Here is a 22336-nt window from a genome sequence, read left to right as displayed (position 1 = left end):
GAGGTAGTTGCATTGTTTTCCACTACTCCAGCCAATGAACTTCAAAATGTTCCAACCAACAAAAGAAGAAATGTTTCTGCACACTTGCACAAATATTAAAGGAGCTGGCAATAGCTTCACGGGTCTGGTTAAAATTGGCTGAATTTGACACCCCTGGCTTTGCATTCAATGCCCTTGCTCGTGAATATTTGGTTCTAGCTTGATTTTTTTTCATCCCTTAAAGTGGTATAATATTTATCACATTGATTTTAATGACGATTCCAAAGGAATCTCAGGTCATTTTTACATCTGCATTTTCCTACCACATGTGTACTTGGAGCTGATTGGAGAGGTTGATACTGTATGCAAAAAAACTCATCTATATTTTGAAGCATTAAGAGTCATAATCTGTAGATTGAGCTTTCCAAGAGAGGCCTTCTGCTGTGTCGTTGCTGCTGCCACTCGATGGCTCTGAAAAGGTACCATTCTTTTTTCAACAGTGGCACACCAGCCTGACTGGTCCTTGGCAGCATATATCCAATCTTCCACAGGCACCTTAAGTACCGACCATCTATTATTACTTAGAATTACATAGAATCTACAGCACTGAAACAGGCCATTGGACCCAATTGGTCTACACCTATGTTTATGCTCTACATGAACCGTAAGAGAAATTCAACATTGCTGCACCCCTCTTAGATGAAATGGGCACAACGATGACCCATTTAACAGTGGGAAGGCTCACACGAGAGTTGTGTTTGTGTCAGGCCACTGCTAAATTCATGAGGGCCTTATTCCAGGCAGTCTCGGCAACTTCCTGAACTGAGTGCAGGCCTCAATATGGAAGTGAGAATCCTGCACTGGTTTATTCATCTGCCTGGAACAGAGTAGGAGCTGAGCTGCTCCGCTTAGCGGTACTTAGACTACAAGTAGCCTAATCAGTGATCTTTAGAGGGTCCGCTGGTGGATGATATTAAAAAAAAGTAAATGTATTTCACATTTACCTTGATGTGGAGTAGGGATGAGCGGAAGTGCTCCTCCCAGTTCCACAGCATAACTACAGACCACTGCCGGCCAATGCTTGATTGTCCTTCTGCTCTGGTTTATTGGAAGAAGCATAATGATTCAGTAAAAGAAATTCAAGATAATAAAAGGACATTTGTTGTTATCTCTTACTCAGCCCAACCCACCTTTAACTAAACATTAGGGGGAGGATTAATAAAGTTGTGAGTTGGATTGTGAGTGCTAGTGTATATGAGAACACAGGTGTATTATATCTTACTGCTACTTCTGGCCTATATTTTAAAGCTTAAATCATCTAGCCAGCTTCATAGATGACTAACTGGAAGCATTTCATGGTTCACACTATGTGCATTTATAAACATAAATATATCTCAAACCAAGAAAGCAGCAACAATAACTTTTATTTATATAATGCCTTTAACGTAATAAAACTTCCCAAGGTTAACTTCACAGAAGCATTACAAAACAAATTACAAAATTAGCCAATGAGCCACATAAGAAGATATTACAGCAGATGGCCAAAAGTTTGGTCAAAGAGGTAGGTTTTAAGGAACGTCTTAAAGGAGCAAAGAGAGGCGGAGAGTTTTAGGAACAGAATTCCAGAGGTTAGGTCCTAGGCAACTGAAGGCACGGCTACCAATGGTGGAGCAATTTGGGGATGCTCAAGAGGCCAGAATTAGATAAGCACAGATAGCTCAGAGGTTTGTGTAGCTGGGGGGAGATTCTAGTGATCGAGAGGGGTGAGGTCTTGCAGGGATTTGAAAACAAGGATGAGAACTTTAAAGTTGAGCCATTGCTTGACCGGGAGCCAATGTAGGTCAGCGAGCACAGGGGTGATGGGAGAATGGGACCTGGTATGAGTAAAGCCATAGGCAGCAGAGTTTTGGATGGCCTCAAGTTTATGGAGGGAGGAAGATGGCAAGCTGGCCAGGAGTGCGTTGGAATAGTCAAATCTAAAGGTAACAAACGCATGGATGAGGGTTTCAGCAGCAGATGAGCTGAGGTAGAGGCCGAGCTGGGCTATGTCACAGAGGTGAAAATAGGTAGTCTTAGTAATGACACAGATATGTGGTCGGAGCCTGTAGAATAAGTCTCTCCCTATGATAATTTAACATGGCTATACCATAAGTGAACCCAAGCACTACCATTTTAATCAAAAGAGCAAAAATAAATATCTGCCTTACAACATATTATAAATCATCCATTTTGAAGTGCCAGAAATGATTTGACCATGAATAAAGACGAAACACATTTTTATTGTCAATAAATTAAGAATATATAAATGTGACAATCTTTATTAATTATACAATTATAGAAGTGATATCTGCACCCCTTCTTTGTTATTAATGGCACAATATGAAAAAAATCACTAGACGTTACCCCTACCCCTGTCATTCCACAATAATGTTCCATGCTGGAGATTTTTAACTACAAAGACAGTAGTCAAAGCTCAATTACTCTCATCTGTATTTTATGGGCTGAACTTTCCAGGAGATTTATATTGTACATTATAGACTAGAAAATATGATGGAGGAAATTTTCAGTCTTCATTTACATTGTATTTGCCTGCACAGAATAACATATATATGTGCCTGTTTATGGTTATGTATATGCAAGTAGCCAGAATATGGGGCCAAATACTTTTGTTTTACTCCTGCGTTATAAGCACAATATTAAAATAAAATGTATATCCTTCAACCAGATTAAATGGCTATCGACAAAGTTGATAGCATGCAAATTGTATATTTAACTCTACCCTACCTGTTCCCCCAAATGTTGTTATGACCATGGCGGGAGCAATGTACTGTCAATTCAGTCCTGTCACTCCACAGGTCGCAGCATGTTATTTAAAGTTTTCCACTCAACCGGAAATCAGCCAAATCAAACACTCCAGTAACCCCCAGAATAAAACCAGGTATCTTTAGACAACAACAAATTGACTATTTATTAAATCTAAATCTTAAACACTATTAAGATAAATCTATGTCTAAAGACCTTATAACTTCTTATTCTAATCTAACTTCCCCATTCACACACAAACACTCAAAAATAACAGTGGTTAAACATTTTTTAAATGTAGTGTTTTAAAACATTAGCTGTTTCTTAAGAATAAATAAGTAAGTCTTTGTGGATTACATTCCTGGTGGATGAGGTATTCTAATGTGGAAATAGTCAAAGGCCACTCGAAGTCTTCTCGTGGATTTGATGCAGTAGTCGATTCTTAATAGGCATTCAACTCGTCGGCTGCAATAGGCATCAACAGTTCCTTCAGAAATACAAACAGTTTCTTGAAAAAAGGCTTTTCTTCTTTCTTTAGGGAATTAACTTGGCCTGTAGCTCCTTGTAGAATTTTTGCTGAGAGAGAATAAACAGCTCCTTTCCCATTGGTGAGTCTGGTTCAAAATGGTTTTTGCCAGTTTTATACACAGGTAAATGGAAACATCATACTATGTGATCTCTCTCTCTCCTGTTGCCTAGGTAACAAAAATGCAGCTGCTGGCACACTGTGCCTTAGAAATTCCAGAACTTTCACTTCCTTAAAGGTACACTGTTTTTGACGGAGCCTTAAAGGCACATACTGTTTTTAGTCCGAGGGGGAAAATATTTACAAGTTCGTGACAATATGTTGAAAATTTCAATTAAATGACTGCTTAACCTTCTAAATTCCAAGGAATACAACTCTAGTTTGTGTGATCTCTCCTTATAATTTAACCCTTGGTGACCAGGTATCATTCTGATAAATCTTCGCTGCTTTCCCTCCAAGGCCAATATATCCTTCCTAAGGTGTGGTGTCCAGAACTGCTCGCAGTACTCCAGGTGTGGTCTGACTATGGCTTTGTATAGCTGACTTCTACCCCCTTGTATTCTATTCCTCTAGATGTAAAAGGCCAGTATTCCATTCGCCTTTTTGAATATTTTCTCTACCTGTTCATGACATTTTAATAACATTTTACTCTCAATCACCAGTAAAGTGATGGAACGTGTCATCAACAGTGCCATCAAGCGGCACTTGCTTCGTGCTCAGTGACGCTCAGTTTGGGTTCCGCCAGGGCCAGAAAGCTCCTGACTTCACTACAGCCGAGGTTCAAACATAGACAAAAGAGCTGAACTCAAGAGGTGAGGTGAGAGTGACTGCCATTGACATTAGAACATAGAACAGTACAGTATAGTACAGGCCCTTCGGCCCACGATGTTGTGCCGAACCTTTAACCTACTCTAAGATCAAACTACCTACATACCCTTCATTCTACTATCATCCATGTACCTATCCAAGAGTCGCTTAAATGTCCCTAATGTATCTGCTTCTACTACCACCGCTGGCAGTGCATTCCACGCACCCACCACTCTCTGTGTAAAGAACGTCCCTCTGACATCTCCCCGAAACCTTCCTCCAATCACCTTAAAATTATGCCCCCTGGGGATAGCCCTTTTCACCCTGGGAAAAAGTCTCTGGCTATCCATTCTATCTATGCCTCTCATCATCATGTACCCATCTATCAAGTCACCTCTCATCCTTCTTCGCTCCAATGAGAAAAGCCCTAGCTCCCTCAACCTTTCTTCGTAAGACACGCCCTCCAGTCCAGGCAGCATCCTGGTAAATCTCCTCTGCACCTTCTCTAAAGCTTCCACATCCTTCCGATAATGAGGCGACCAGAACTGAACACAATATTCCAAGTGTGGTCTAACCAGGGCTTTATAGAGCTGCAGCATTATCTCGCGGCTCTTAAGCTCAATCCCCCTGTTAATGAAAGCCAACACACCATACACTTTCTTAACAACCCTATCAACTTGGGTGGCAACTTTGAGCGATCTATGGACGTGGACCCCAAGATCCCTCTGTTCCTCCACACTACCAAGAATCCTGTCTTTAAGCCTGTATTCGGCATTCAAATTCGACCTTCCAAAATGAATCACTTCACACTTTTCCAGGTTGAACTCCATCTGCCACTTCTCAGCCCAGCTCTGCATCCTGTCAATGTCCCGTTGCAACCTACAACAGCCTTCCACACTATCCACAACTCCAGCCACCTTTGTGTCATCGGCAAACTTGCTAACCCAGCCTTCCACTTCCTCATCCAAGTCATTTATAAAAATCACAAAGAGCAGAGGTCCCAGAACAGATCCCTGCGGAACACCACTGGTCACCGAGCTCCAGGCTGAATACTTTCCATCTACTACCACCCTCTGTCTTCTATGGGCCAGCCAATTCTGTATCCAGACAGCCAACGTTCCCTGTATCCCATGCCTCCTTACTTTCTGAATGAGCCTACCATGGGGAACCTTATCAAATGCCTTGCTAAAATCCATATACACCACATCCACTGCTCTTCCTTCATCAATGTATTTTGTCACATCTTCAAAGAATTCAATAAGGCTTGTGAGGCATGACCTGCCCCTTACAAAGCCATGCTGACTGTCTCTAATCAAACCATGCTTTTCCAAATACTCATAAGTCCTGTCTCTCAGAATCCTCTCCAATAATTTGCCCACTACCGACGTAAGACTTACTGGTCTATAATTCCCACAGTTATCCCTATTCCCTTTCTTGAACAAGGGAATAACATTTGCCACCCTCCAATCATCTGGTACTACTCCAGTGGACAGTGAGGATGCAAAGATCATCGCCAAAGGCGCGGCAATCTCTTCCCTCGCTACCCGTAATATCCTTGGGTATATCCCATCTGGCCCCGGGGACTTATCTGTCCTCATATCTTTCAAAATTTCCAGCACATCCTCCCTCTTAACATCAACCTGTTCGAGCATATCAGCCTGTTTCACGCTGTCCTCACAAATGACCAGGTCCCTCTCACTAGTGAATACTGAAGCAAAGTATTCATTTAGGACCTCCCCTACCTCCTCCAACTCCAGGCACAAGTTCCCTCCACTAAGGCAGCATTTGACCGAGTATGGCATCAAGGAGCCCTAGCAAAACTGAGGTCAATGGGAATCAGGGGGAAAACCCTCTGCTGGCTGGAGTCATACCTAGCACAAAGGAAGATCGTTGTGGTTGTTGGAGGTCAATCATCTGAGCTCCAGGAAATCATTGCAGGAGTTCCTCAAGGTAGTGTCCCAGGCCCAACCATCTTAAGCTGCTTCAGCAATGACCTTCCTTCAATGATAAGGTCAGAAGTGGGGATGTTCGCTGATGATTGCACAATGTTCAGCACCATTCGTGACTCCTCAGATACTGAAGCAGTCCGTGTAGAAATGCAGCAAGACTTAGACAATATCCAGGCTTGGGCTGATAAATGGCAAGTAACATTCGCGCCACACAAGTGCCAGGCAATGACCATCTCCAACAAGTGAGAATCTAACCATCTCCCCTTGACATTCAACGGCATTACTATTGCTGAATCCCACACTATCAACATCCTTGGGGCTACCATTGACCAGAAACTGAACTGGAGTAGCCATATAAATACTGTGGCTACAAAAGCAGGTCAGAGGCTAGGAATCCTGAGGTGAGTAACTCACCTCCTGACTCCCCAAAGCCTGTCCACCATCTACAAGGCGCAAATCAGGAGTGTGATGGAATACTCTCCACTTGCCTGGATGGGTGCAGCTCCAACAACACTCAAGAAGCTCGACACCATCCAGGACAAAGCAGCCGGCTTGATTGGCACCTCATCTACAAACATTCACTCCCTCCACCACCGACGCACAGTGGCAGCAGTGTGTACCATCTACAAGATGCACTGCAGCAATGCACCAAAGCTCCTTAGACAGCACCTTCCAAACCTGCGACCTCTACCAACTAGAAGGACAAGGGCAGCAAATACATGGGAACACCACCACCTGCAAGTCCCCTTCCAAGTCACACACCATCCTGACTTGGAAATATATCACCGTTCCTTCACTGTCGCTGGGTCAAAATCCTGGAACTCCCTTCCCAACAGCACTGTGGGTATACCTATCATAAATGGACTGCAGCAGTTCAAGAAGGCAGCTCATCACCACCTTCTCAAGGGCAATTAGGGATGGGCAATAAATGCTGGCCTGGCCAGTGACGCCCATATCCCATGAATGAATTAAAAAAAAAACTAGCAAACAATTGTGACTTCGGTGATGTTGAACGGGAAATCAAAACACAAAGAATCGAAGGCTGTCACTCTGGATAACTGCGCCGAAAGACACTCGAGAAAGACAGAAATATGCCAGAGCTGTTGGAGTTAGCAAGATCATTATCACTCTCAAGGCCAGAGCTAGTGACATTCGGGCTGCTAACAGTAACTAGCACATTCCAATTTCAACTCCTGTGAACACTATTCATTGCTCATGTGCCAGGAAACCACCCGCAAAGCATCAACAACTGTCTCACAAACAGAGCTGAAACTTATCCAAAGAATGTTTCCACTGTGGTGGTGTTAACCCACACTGGTCAGAGTGTCCTGCTACTGGTAAACAGTGTAAAGTTTGTGGAAAACAATACCACTTTGCTTGTGTTTGTTGCTCATTGGTAAAATAAACTACTAAAGCTAATACCAACAGGAGAGTGCCATGTATATGTACCACAGCAAAAAAGCAAGAGAATGTAACTAATGTAGAGGTGGATGACCATGAACATACTTTTCTCCTCTCTGTCAGTTATAGCAAACAGCTGCATGTGACACTGAGCATTGTCTGTTCGGACGTAGATGTTCTCAGAGACACAGGAGTGTATGTCAATGTCATGGGAGATGAAACATTCAACAAACTTCAGGATTGCCCCATTTTCTGTAAACCAGGGAATATGAAAATTTTCCTTTACACCAGTGACAAACCACAGGAAATTCTCAGAACTTTTGAAATGCCAGTCTTATTCAAAGACACTGGAATGAATGCTGTATTCTATGTCACACATGGAGAATATGACACACTTATCAGTTTCCACACAGCAACAGATTTGCACATGATTGCAGTCACATATGCAATTCACTGGCTTTGGAAAACTGAAAGGTGTTACATGCAATCTGCATGTAGATCCTAATGTGCCCCCAGTTGTGCATCAACAGTGACAAATACTACTTTGTGTCAGGAAACAGACAGAAAAGGAACTATTTGATCTTGACATTATTGAGAATGTTTGGGGAGGAGCCTACCCCTTGCCTCTCACCCATGTGAGTCCTCAAGAAACCCAAGAGTGACAACCAGATTAGAATCTGCATTGATATGCTATCACCAAACCAAGCTATACAACGAGAAAGACACTTGACACCGACAATCGATGATATCATAGAGAAAGTGAATGGTGCTCTTCACTTTGCTAAACTTGACCTCAATGCAGGCTACCATCAAATCAAGCTTGCAGAAGAATCGACATATCTTACTGTATTCTCTACTCACGTCGGTCTTTTAAGATACAGGGGGCTCAACTTTGGAGTCAGCTCAGCAACTGAGGTATTTCAGCACTAGATTCAATATGCACTTCAAGGACTTGAAACATAGAAACATAGAAAATAGTAGCAGGAGTAGGCCATTCAGTCGTCTGGGCCTGCTCTGCCATTCAAAAAAGGTCATGGCCTTTCGTCCAATTCAGTACCCTGTTCCCACTTTCTCCCCATATCCCTTGATCCCTTTGGCATTATGAAATATATCTCTCTCCTTCTTGAGTATATTTAATGACTTGGCCTCCACTGCCTTCTGTGGTGGAGAATTCCACAGGTTGACCACCTTCTGAGTGAAGAAATTTCTCATCTCAGTTCTAAATGGCATATCCCGTATCCTAAGACTCCGACCCCTGGTTCTAGACTCCCAATCACCGGGAACATCCGCCCTGCATCTATCCTGTCTAGTCCTGTTAAAATGTTATAGGTTTCTGTGAGATCCCCTCTCATTCTCCTAAACTCGAGTGAATATAGGCCAGTGGACCCATTCTCTCCTCATACGTCAATCCTGCCATCCCAGGAATCAGCCTAGTAAATCTTCTTTGCACTCCCTCCATGGCAAGAACATCCTTCGTCAGATAAGGAAAACAAAACTGCACACAATACTCTGGATGTGGTCTCACCAAGGCCCTGTACAACTGCAGTAAGACATCCTTGCTTCTGTACTCAACTTCTCTTGCAATGAAGGCCAACATACCATTCGCCTTCCTAACTGCTTGCTGCACCTGAATGCTTGCTTTCAGTGACTGGTGTACAAGGACATCCAGGTCTCGTTGCACCTCCCCCTTTCCCAATCTATCACCATTCAGATAATAATCTGCCTTTCTGTTTTTACAACCAAAGTGGATAACCTCACATTTATCCAAGGTATACTGCATCTGCCATGCATTTGCCCACTCATCCATTTGTCCAAATCACACTGGAGCCTCTTTGCATCCTCCTCACAGCTTCCAGTTCCCCCCAGCTTTGTGTCTTCTGCAAACTTGGAAATGTTACATTTAGTTCCCTCACCCAAGTCATTAATATCTATTGTGAATATCTGGGGCCCAAGCACTGATTCCTGCAGTACCCCACTAGTCACTGCCTGCCACCTGGAAAAAGACGCGTTTATTCCTCCTCTGTTATTCTGTCTCTGTTTCCTGTCTGTCAACCAATTCTCAATCCATGCCAGTATATTACCCACAATCCCAATGTACTTTAATTTTGCACACTAACCTCATATGTGGGACCTTATCAAAAGCCTTCTGAAAATCCAAATACACCACATCCACTGGTTCTCCCTTATCTATTCTACTAGTTACATCCTCAAAAAACTCCAATAGATTTGTTAAGCATGATTTCCCTTTTGTAAACCCATGCTGACTTTGTCCAATCTTGTTTATGCTTTCCAGGTGTTCTGCTATCACATCCTTTATAATAGACTCTAGCATTTTCCCCACTACTGATGTCAGGCTAACTGGTCTGTAATTCCCTGTTTTTTCTCTCCCTCCTTTTTTTCAATAGTGGGGTTACATTTGCCACCCTCCAATCTGCAGGAACTGCTCCAGAGTCTAAAGAATTTTGGACTATGACCACCAATGCATCCACTATTTTCAGGGCCACTTCCTTTCGTACTTTGGGATGTAGATTATCAGGCCATGGGCATTTGTCAGCCTTTACCCCATTAATTTCCTTCGCACTGTTTTTTTACTAATACTGATTTGCTTCAGTACCTCCCTCTCATTAGACCCTGGGTTCCCTAACATTTCTGGGAGGTTATTTGTGTCCTCCTTTGTGAAGACAGAACCAAAATATTTGTTTAATTGTTCTGCCATTTCTTTAATTTATTTTATTTATTATTTAGAGATACAGCACTGAAACAGGCCCTTCGGCCCACCGAGTCTGTGTCGACCAACAACCACCCATTTATACTAACCCTACAGCAATCCCATATTCCCTATCACCTCCCCACACTAGGGGCAATTTACAATGGCCAATTTACCTATCACCTGCAAGTCTTTGGATGTGGGAGGAAACCGGAGCACCCGGCGAAAACCCACGCAGACACAGGGAGAACTTGCAAACTCCGCACAGGCAGTACCCACAATCGAACCCGGGTCCCTGGAGCTGTGAGGCTGCGGTGCTAACCAATGTGCCACTATGCCACCCAGCTCATCGACTCTGAGCCGGAGTTCCTCGAGCAGCCAACACTTGCTACAGATGTGGTCACTAGGAACCACAATGGGGTCCACCAGCTCCCACATCTTGCAGGTCCAACACATCGCCTGGCCCTGCATCTCTATTTTATTTAATTAGATTTTTTAAATTTCCGACTGGTCTTAGTTTTTAATCTGTACAATATTTCTCCTATTCACCTTTAATCAGGTAATTCAAATTAGCAGTTACTTACCAACCAATGAACTTACGGTTTTCCTGTGATGTCACTTTTCCTCCCACTGTTCTTACTCCCTCAAATTACCCAAAAATTAGATTTACACTAGGAACCTTGATTCCCTAAAAAAAAAATACCGACCATATTAACTGTAGACCTTTCTCTTTACTTCAGTTACAAACCCAGCTATTTAGAGAGTTATTCCCTAACAACTGTTACTCACCAACCAATCACCTTGCAGCTTTCCTGTGATGTCACTGTTGACTTTTTTTTTTCAAAACTCCGGCGCACCTGGACTGCTCCCCAAAGGTAAGCCGGTTCGCTGAGTGAACTCTCACTCTCTCTCCCTGTCTCTCTGTGCTCCGGCTCCGCTCTCGCTGTTTCCCGCTCGCTGAGTGAACTCTCGCTCTCTCTCCCTGTCTCTCTGTGCTCTGGCTTCACTCTCGCTGTGTCCCACTCGCTGAGTGGAGTGAAGCAGCTAAAGATGGTTGGGCCTAGAACATTACCCTGATGAGCTCCTGCAGTGATGTCCTAGAGCTCAGATGATTGACCTCCAACACAGCCATCTTCCTTTGTGCAAGGTATGACTCCAACCAGCAGAGAGTTTCCCCCTGATTCCCATTGACCTCAGTTTTACGAGGGCTCCTTGACGCCACACTCGGTCAAATGCTGCCTTGATGTCAAGGGCAGTCACTCTCACCTCACCTCTTGAGTTTAGCTCTTTTGTCCATGTTTGAACCAAGGCTGTAATGTGGTCAGGAGCTCAGTGGCCCTGGCGGAACCCAAACTGAGCGTAAGTGAGCAGGTTATTGCTAAGCAAATGTTGCTTGATAGCACTGTTGATGACACCTTCCATCACTTTACTGATGTTCGAGAGTAGACTGATGGGGCGGTAATTGGCCGGGATTGGATTTCTTCTGCTTTTTGTGTCTCGAACATACCTGGGCAATTTTCCACATTGCCGGGTAGATACCAGTGTGGTTGCTGTACTGCAACAGCTTGGCTAGGGGCGTGGCAAGTTCTGGAGCACAGGTCTTCAGTACGATTGCCTGAATGTTGTCAAGGCTTATAGCCTTTGCAGTATCCAGCGCCTTCAGTCGTTTCTTGATACCATGTGGAGTGAATCGAATTAGCTGAAGACTGAGATCTGTGATGCTGAAGACTTCAGGAAGAGGCGGAGATGAATCATCCACTCGGCACTACTGGATGAAGATTGTTGCAAATGCTTCAGCCTTATCTTTCGCACTGATGTGCTGGGCTCCCCCATCATTGAGGATGGGGCTATTTGTAGAGCCACCTCCTCCAGTTCGTTGTTTAATTGTCCACCACCATTCACGACTGGATGTGACAGGACTGCAGAGGTTAGATCGGATCCATCGGTTGTGGGATCGCTTAGCTCCATCACATGCTGCTTACGCTGTTTGGCATGCAACTAGTCCTGTGTTGTAGCTTCACCAGGCTTACACCTCATTTTGAGGTATGCCTGGTGCTGCTCCTGGCATGCCCTTCTGCACTCTTCATTGAACCAGGGTTGATCCCCCAGCTTGATGGTAATGGTAGAATATGCCAAGCCACGAGGTTACAGATTGTGGTTGAGTACAATTCTGCTGCTGAAGGCCCACAGCATCTCATGGATGCCCAGTCTTGCGTTGTTAGATCTGTTGTCAATCTATCCCATTTAGCACAGTGGTTGTGGCACACAACACGATGGAGGGTATCCTCAATGTAGAGACGGGACTTTGTCTCCACAAGGACAGTGCAATGGTCACTCCTATCAATACTGTCATGGACAGATGCGTCTGTGACAGGCAGATTGGTGAGGACGAGGTCAAGTTTCCCTCACTACTTGCCGCAGACCCAGTCGAGCAGCCATGTCCTTTAGGACTTGGCCAGCTCAGTCAGTAAAGGTGCTACCGAGCCACTCTTGGTGAGGGTCACTGAAGTCCCCCACCCAGCGTACATTCTGCACACGCCACCCTCAGTGTTTCCTCCAAATGGTGTTCAACAGGGAGCAGTACTGATTCATCAACTGAGGCGGGGTGGTAGGTGGTAATCAGCAGGAGGTATCCTTGCCCATGTTTGACCTGATGCCATGAGATTTCATGGGGTCCGGAGTCGATGCTGAGGGCTGCCAGGACAACTGTCTCCCGACTGTATACCACTGTGCCGTCACATCTGCTGGGTCTGTCATTCCGGTGGGACAGACATACCCGGGGATGGTGATGGCAGTGTCTGGGACATTGTCTGTCAGGTATGATTCCATGAGTATGACTATATCAGGCTGCTGCTTGACTAGTCTGTGGGACAGCTCTCCCAACAATGGCATAAGCCCCCAGATGTTAGTAAGGAGAAACTTGCAGGGTTGACAGGGCTGGGTTTGCCACTCTTGTTTCTGGTGCCTAGGTTGATGCCAGGCAGTCCACCCGGTTTAATTCCTAAAGGACTTTGTAGCAGTTTGATGCAACTGCGTGGCTTGCTAAACCTTTGTTCCCCATTCTAATTTCCCCCGTTTCTGACTGTAAGGGACCTACATTTGTCTTCACTAATCTTTATCTCTTTGCATATTAATAGAAGCTTTTAAAGTCAGTTTTTATGTTCCCCGCAAGTTTACTCTCATACTCTATTTCCCCCCGCTTAATCAACCTCTTTGTCCTCCTTTGCTGAATTCTAAACTGCTTCCAATCCTCAGACTTGCTGCTTTTTCTGGCAATTTTATATGCCTCCTCTTTGGATCTAATACGATCCCTAATTTATTTTGTAAGCCACGGTTGAGCCACCTTTCCAGTTTTATTTTTGCGCCAGACAGGAATGAATAATTGTTGTAATTCATGCACAATATTCTTTAAATATTATCCATTGCCTATCCACCGTCAACCCTTTTAGTAAAGTTCCCCAATCTACCATAGCCAACTCACGCCTCATACCTTCGTAGTTTCCTTTATTTAGAATCAGGACCCTAGTTTTGGATTCAACTACTTCACTCTCCATCTTAATGAAGAATTCTATCATGTTATGGTCGCCCCTCCCCAAGGGATTCCGCACAACAAGATTGTTAATTAATGCTTTCTCATTGCACAATACCCAGTTTAGGATAGCCTGTTCTGTAGTTAGTTCCTCAAAATATTGGTCTAAAAAACCATCATGTACACACTCCAGGAAATCCTCCTCCACAGTATTATTGCTAATTTGCTTTGACCAATCTATATGTAGATGAAAGTCACCCATGATTACAGATGTACCCTTATTGCATGTGTCTCTAATTTCCTGTTTAATGTCATCCCTTACATCTCCACTACTGTTTGGGGGCCTATAGACAAACCCCACCAACATTTTCTGCCCCTTGGTGTTTCTTAGCTCCACCTATACAGATTCCACGTTATGATTTTCTGAGCCAATATCCTTCCTCACTATCGCATTGATTTCCTCTTTTACTAACAACACTACCCCACCACCTTTCCCTTTTTGCCTGTCCTTCCTAAATATTGAATACCCCTGGACTTTCAGTTCCCATCCTTGGTCACCCTGTAGCCATGTCTCCGTAATCGCTACTAAATCATAACCGTTTGTATCTATTTGCGCTGTTAATTCATATCGCGAATGCTCCGCGCAGTACGACACAGTTACTTTAGTCTTGTCTTTTTAACATTGTTAGTCATCTTAGCTTTATTTTGCACTATGGCCCCATTTGTTTTTTGCCCTTGTTTTCGCTACCTTCCACTTTTGCTTCTTACCTTTCTGCCTTTCATTTCTATCCTTGTGTCCCCCTCCTCTGTCTCCCTGTTCAGATTCCCATCCTCCTGCCATTCTAGTTTAAACCTTCCCGCCAGCACTAGCAAACACCCCCTCCCCACAAGGAAACTGGTCCCGGTCCTACCCAGATTGTCCAGCTTGTACTGGTCCCAACTTCCCCAGAACTGGTCCCAATGTCCCAGAAATCTGAATCCCTCCTCCCTACGCCATTTCCCCAGCCACATATTCATCTGATATATCCTGCTATTTCTGCTCTCTCTAGCATGTGGCACTGGTAGTAATCCTGAGATTACTACCTTTGAGGTCCTACTTTTTAATTTACGTCCTAACTCCCTATATTCAGCTTGTGGGACCTCATCCCTTTTTTTACCTATGCTGTTGGTACCGATATGTACCATGACAACTGGCTGCTTGCCCTCCCACATCAGAATGCCCTGCAGCCACTCAGAGACATCCTTGACCCTAGCACCAGGGAGGCAACATACCATCCTGCAGTCTCATTTGTGGCTGCAGAAATGCCTGTCTGTTCCCCTTATGATTGAATCCCCTATCACTATAGCCCTGCCACTCTTCTTCCTCCCCTCCTGTGCAGCAGAGCCATCCATGGTGCCATGACCTTGACTCTTGCTGCTTTCCCCTGAGCCATCTGTTAGAGAGGGGGATGGCCACAGGGGACTCCTGCACTATCTGCCTTCCTTTACTGTGCCTGGTGGGCACCCATTCTCTTTCTGCCTTTGCAGCATTTACCTGCGGTGTGACCACCTCACTAAATGTACTGTCCACGATGATCTCAGCATGTCTTCCGGGAGAGCAGAGGAGCAGCTGATGCTCCACAGTGAATCCACCTGCAGCTCCAGCTCCGTAATGCGTATAGCCAGTAGTTGCAGATGGATACACTTCCTGCACACATGGTTGTCAGGGATGCTGGAAGCATCCCTGATTTCCCACATAGAGCAGGAGGAGCATATCACGGGTGCGAGCTCTCCTGCCATGACTTACCTTTAGATTACTTAGTTACTCCCTTTAATTAGAAAATCCTAATTACTCTAGGGGCCTTGTTCTACTCCAAACACTACCCACTACAATCTGAAGCCCTTACCTTTTCTTTTGAGGTTACTGATAAACCCTACTAAAAATCAATACAGTTCACTAGTTAAAATAAACCTTACTCAAAAAAAAAGCTACTCACTTGTTCCTTATTATTAAGCTATTTACACACGCACCCTAACACTGCTGTACTAACTCAGCTATTTAGAGTTATTCCCTAACAGCAGTTACTCACCAACCAATCACCTTGCCGCTTTTCTGTGACATCACTGTTCACTTTGTTTTCAAACTCCGGCGCACCTGGACACCTCTCCCCTGCTGTCCCGGAAGGTAAGTGCTCTGGGCCGCGATCCTCGGGCTCTATTTATCCGCTCCTCGCTTTGTGTTCTTCCCGCAGGTCCACTCCTCTCCGCTGTTCTCCCGGAAGGCACGCTGAACATCAGTGATGACATTTCCATCTCTGGTTGCACTGAAAAGGAACTCGAGACACACCTACATGCATGTCTACAATGTCTCAGAGAATGTAACCTCAACCTGAACAAAGACAAGTGTTTGTTTAATGAAAGCAAAATTTAATTCTTCGGTCATGTGTTCAGTGGTAAAGGAGTATCACCAGATCCATGGACATTTGAAGCCATTGCAAATGCTGTGGATCCTATAAACATGCAAGAAGTCTGGAGTCTGCTAGGACTCGTCACATACTGAAGTCATTTCATTCCTGACTTTGCTATGCTATCTACCTCCCTACCCGATCTGATAAAAGAGACCATCAATTGGAAATGGACTAAATCACACTAACAGGCAATATCACCAGATCAAACAATGTCAGGGAGCAAGTTGCACAAATGCCTATTTTGACCCTGGGAAAACCACCCAGCTAGTTGAGAATGCAAGCCCGGTTGGCTTAGGTGCAGTTCTCATACAGAAAAACAAGACAGGTAACCCATCAATCGTTGCAATGGCAAGCCGATCGTTAACACCTGTAGAGCAACGTTATTCGCAAAGAGAGAGAAGCGCTCTCAATCACATGGAGTAACTTAGACTTTCATCTCTACCTATATGGAAGCAAGTTTAAAGTAATAACTGATCATAGACCACTACTGAGCTTATTCAACAATCCACCTACTCAAATAGAACATTGGATACTCAAACTACAAAAGTTTGAGTTCCATGTTGAGTATCAGTCAGGAAAACTCAACCCAGTGGACTACCTTTCACAACCATTGCCGACAGTCAATCCTACTAGTTGTGAGGAAAAGGTTGCAGAACAACAGCTTAACTATGTAAGCCTAAATGCGATGCCAAAGTTGCTAAAACTTGCTGACACTAAAGCAGCAAAGATAAATCTTTGCAACTATGTATGAAGGCTATGTAATCACAAAACTGGAAAGACATGATCGAAAAAGCATCTACAAATGAAATCGCTCACGCACTACAAGGTCTTCACAATATTCGAAATGAGCTCACCGTTGCACCACATCTGAGCTCATATTACGTAACAACTGTATTGTCATTCCACACTCATTGAGGGAATGTGTTTTCGATATAGCACATGAAAGACACCAGGGAATAGTCAAGACCAAATAACTCCTTAGGGAAAAGTTATGGTTCCCAGGAACTGTCCATATGGTAGAACACAAAATCAATCAGTGTTTGCCATGTCAAGCAACCACAATCTTCATGATCCTCTCAAGATGTCTGAACGGCCTCCAGGACCATGGATTGAAGTCAGGAAGAGACAGACCCGTAGGCACTCAGGCCTTGCTGTGTCACTGCTACCCTCCCATGACACGCAACCTCCCGCATACTCACATACAATCCTCAAGAAGGTGACTGGTATGGAGCGCTCACCTTGAATGAATGCAATAGGTCATTGACCCTCTTCTTGCACTGGATTCAGTTGTGCTCAGTAATCCCACAGTTGCTGACCTCCACTGCAATCTCCACACAGGCTTGCTTGGTCAGGCGGGAGGACCTCTTCTTGCTATCGTGGGGAAAGAAAACCTCCCATCTTTCCTTTGCAGCCTGGAAGAGAATCTGCAGTGAGGCATCACTGAACCATGGGGCCACCCTGTATCAATGTTGTGCCATCGTCTTCTGCTTTCCTCGACGAGGTGGGGGGTAGTGGTGGGGTGATAGAGGACACAGCGGGACAGAGTTGTATGCTGTGCCATATCCAGTAGTGGCTGGTAGGCCTTTAAATATGATGCCAATGGCTGCTTCGGAGTCATCTGAGGCTGTAATCAGTGAATCACATCCCCCTGCCACGTGATTGGGGGGACTCGCACCTCTAACATGCAAAATCGGTGCGCGCCACATAACGACAGTGATAATGGTGCTGTGGTAATCCCCCCAGAGTGGGGGATTCAATTACTAGGGGACACGAGTTCAAAGTGAAAGGGGAAAAGTTTAGGGGGGATATGCGTGGAAAGTTCTTTACGCAGAGGGTGGTGGGTGCCTGGAACGCGCTGCCAGCGGAGGTGGTAGATGCGGGCACCATAGCGTCTTTTAAGATGTATCTAGACAGATACATGAATGGGCAGGAGGTAAAGAGATACAGACCCTTAGAAAATAGGCGACATGTTTAGATAGAGGATCTGGATCGGCGCAGGCTTGGAGGGCCGAAGGGCCTGTTCCTGTGCTGTAATTTTCTTTGTTTTTTTGGTCACTGGACTAGTAATCCAGAGGCTCAGGTTAATTCCATGGGGAGATGACTTTAAATCCCACCATGGCAGCTGGGATAATTTAAATTCAATGAATTAATAAAAATCTGGAATTGAAAGCTAGTCTCAATAATGGCACCCTGAAATTATCATCCATTGTTGTAAAAACCCATCTGGTTCTCTAATGTTTTTTAGGGACGGAAATCTGTCATACTTACCTGGTCTGGCCTATAAGTGACTCCAGATCCACAGCAATGTGGTTGACTCTTAAATGGCCTAGCAAGCCATTCAGTTATCAAGGGCAATTCGGGATGGGCAACAAATGCTGGCTTAGCCGGCGACGCCCACATCTCATGAAAGAATGAAACAAAACGGACTGGAAAGATGCCATTTACCAGTCCAACCACCGGGATCAGCGGCGGGCTCATTAAATTTATCGCCATGGCTTCTAAAAACAGGCTGGATTGTTGAATAATGAGCAACATTTTGTTTTAGAACTTGCAAACTGAAATTATGATTTCCTTCATCGAATGTGTTGGAAAGTTCAATAATGAATACTTTCAAAATGCTTTCAGTTCAGACAGCAGTTCATGCTGGAAAATATCCCTTTCACAGATTGTGAGCGCCTATTCCATATATCAGAATTTAAGCAATGCTGTATGCTGTCTTTCCTTTCAAGTTCAACTATTAGATCTTGATCATTTTTCATGGAAAAGTTGTTTAAATGTATGAACCGATGGTTTCACTTCAGCATCGACCCAAGTATCCAGAGATCACTGGTTGGTTGAGTTTGAATTTATGAAATTGACTTAAAATTGACAAGTAGGCAATTGGAAAAGGAACATTGCAGCTTTCAATACCACTTACTTAAGTGCAACATTTAAAACCTGTCATACCTTTCAATATTGCGCTCCAAAAAAACTACCATTCACTGCAGGCGATTAATTTAGAACAACCTGAACTGCAAAGGTTCAGCTAATGACAGTCAAACATGGAAAAGCTTCCTGTAGACTGATCCCTTATAAATCAACCGATTTCTTTCTACATACAAGACAGGTTGCTCTCTCAACCCAGACACATTTATTAAATCTTAATGTGATGAAGGATGTTTCACATTAGCACTTTTGCTGTTTTCATAATTTTACGATAGCTTTTGAATACACTCTGGAGGTGAATATTTCATAAGGCTAACCTTGACATTCAGAATGGATTTGTCTCTATATAAAGAAATGTATATGACAAGCTACAAAGGCTTTAATTAAAATTGACTTTTAATATCTGAAGCACCATACTTTCAGAGACCAAACATTACAACTGATACCTGGAAAGATGTGGAAGCACATTGTTATGCCAGGTGAGAAAGGTGTTTAGGGGTCCCTTTTAGCATTCACCTGGTCTTATTGTAACAGGGTTTCATTTTTAAAAGTATTGTGTTTTGAGCTCCCCCTTGGTGAATTCTTGTTCACCACTTTCCAATAATAAGGCAAAGAAATGAGCACAAACAGGCTTCCTTAGGTTTAAAGAAGAAAAGTGAAATTTATTAAAACTTAAACTTTAATTCTGTTAACGCCTATGGATACATGCCGCGCCCCATGCTAGTATGCATACGTGATACACACATGCAAATAGAGACAGAAAAGAGTAGATGAAAAATAAAGTAGAGAGGTTTGAGGCAACATCAGAAGAGTTTCTTGTTACTGTGCTTCGAGCTCACTGTAGTCCTTTTGTACGTAGTTCTTGCTTGTAGGTAATTTTTGCTTTTCATTGGGGCCCAGTATACTTCTTAAATCTTGTAGGAGATTTTTCTCTCTTGGGCTTCCTGTGTCTTCAATGGATTCCAAAGCTGGTGAGAAAGAGATGAGCAGACAGAGAGAGGCAGCAGCAAGCCAGCCACGAGAGGTCTTTTCCAGTCCAGGAGCAAACAGCATTCTGAGTTCAAATTCTCTGTGCCAAGTTCAAATTCAAAAAACTCCAACAGCCAGTTAGTCATGTGACTAAACTGGTCTGACCACATCTTCTGTGTATTGGGGGAGCAGGGACTGGTTCCTTTGTTCCAACACTGTCTGCTAGTATGCAAAAAAGGTCTTTCCGATGAGGGGCCTGGCAATTCCTTGTGATAAGCCCTCTTTTCTTCCCAGCAACAATTTTAAATTTTAATGTTCATGTGGCGAAATACGAGTGCCTCATTCTTGGCAGGTGGGGACCTGCATGACACCTCCACACCCAAGGGAATGAAATGCAATTTGAAAAGAAACATCGCATTTCATTAAAAGGTTTGAGAGAAATATAAGATACAGATAGAAAAGAAGTATGCATTTTTCTCATTCATTTCCATTCATGCAACAATCTTAAAACCTATTAAAATTGTCTTTTCTGGGTGCCAATGTTGCATTAATTTCCCCTTTTTGGCATCCCAGTAAACATGTGGTTCTTTGGGGATGCTTTTCTTCAATTTGCCCATTGCCATGACTGCCTAGGGGTTTGTTTCTGTTGAGGTAATGTTTTTTCCAGGAGAGTTAGTAGTGGGTGGGTCTATCCTGAACTCGCTGAGTCATGCAAAGACTTTTGACTTCAGGGGATGGGTGCTTCCCTTTTTCTCTGACTGTGGGGGAGGATTCTTTGTTAATCTCCCCTTTGTTCTCTGGGACACTCCTACCTGCAGATATTTGTTCAGACTTGACTGAACTCTCCTGTGGCACTTAGACTAGTTGAGGCATTACCCTCACAGTTTCTGTGTCCCCTAGAGGTCCCTCTTTGTCTCTGAAGGTTCCTGTAACTGCTGTTAGCAACACTGGTGGGGTGCTTCTAGAGTCTGCACTTACATAGGAGAATGTAGGATCTAACCTTTTATATTTTTCGGGATTGGCTGACCGGACAGTAGGGGTTTTCATCTGGGATTCCTCTCGGACTTCCTTTAACCTGCCCTCTTGGTCACTTTTTCCCTTCGCTTTCTAAACTTTTGCCAGCCGCGTGCCTGCCTGCCCCTTTTTGCTCTCGGTGGGGGTCCCTTACAGTTCACCAGCCCTCTGCTGGAGGGTCCTCCTAACACCGGTACAGGACTTAGGGGTGCAAATTTCACTGTAGGTTGGGGGTTCCCCTCAACCTGGCACGTGTGGCCACTCCTGCAGTACTCCACCACATCTTTGTGGAATTTTGGCCAGTCAAACTGCTGTCTTATGCGGGCTTTAGTCTTTCATATACTGACATGTACAGGCACTGTAGTCTCGTGTGCCCTTCTTAATATTTCTCCCCAGTATCTCTGTGGCACCACTAACTGGTGAACTACTACCCACTCCTTGCTCTCAGGTCTGTGAGGAGAACTCAATTTTGTCATCAGTACCTCATTCTTTAAATAGTCACAATCAGGGACTCCCTCTGCTTCACTTTCAGACTGGGCAGCCTGTGCTAACTCACGCAATACTGGGTCGGCTCGCTGAGCTTCACCTAGGGAAAATCCATTTAATTCATTCCATGGGTCTCCTAACTTTCCAAAGAAAGTCTCAGACAGGTAGACCTCATGGTTATCTGCTTGTAGTACTAATGTATTCTCCTGTGGGGGAGTTGGTTTGATCATGGCTTGATCAACTACACATTCAGGGACTCTGCAGAGAACCTTCTCCTGCCATGGCTCTGTCTCTCTGACCTCCTGCAGTCTTTCTTTCACTACTGGGGGGGTGGGATAACACCTTCACCCCCACCAGATCATTACCTAGGAGCAGATCAACCCTCTCCACAGGCAAACTAAGGACAATCCCTACCGTCACTGGTCCCGAAACTAAGTGGCAGTCCAGATACACCCAATGTACAGTTACAGGCATACACTGCCCTCCAATACCATTCACCACCATTTTGGTGTTCACTGCACTCTCTGGGGGAAAGGTCAGGCCTTTTCCCAGTAAAAAGGGATCTAGTGGCTCATTTGTCCCTGAGAATCACTATGGGTTTGCTTGTCCCACTTGAGGGGTATGGGGTTACTTTCTCTTCAGACACAAAACCCTGATAACTTTCAGGAATCCTATTAACTTTTCCTACACTGGCCATAGTAAGTTTCCTGGGTTGCACTCTTACTGCAGTTAAAACCACAGCTTCTTTTGCTGTGCTTTGAATCATGTCCCCATCTTCACTGAGCCGGTGCGCCT

The sequence above is a fragment of the Heterodontus francisci genome, chromosome 7 (genome assembly GCF_036365525.1).
Source record: "Heterodontus francisci isolate sHetFra1 chromosome 7, sHetFra1.hap1, whole genome shotgun sequence".
NCBI classification, from domain to species: domain Eukaryota; kingdom Metazoa; phylum Chordata; class Chondrichthyes; order Heterodontiformes; family Heterodontidae; genus Heterodontus; species Heterodontus francisci.
Note: the sequence above shows the minus strand (reverse complement) of the source record.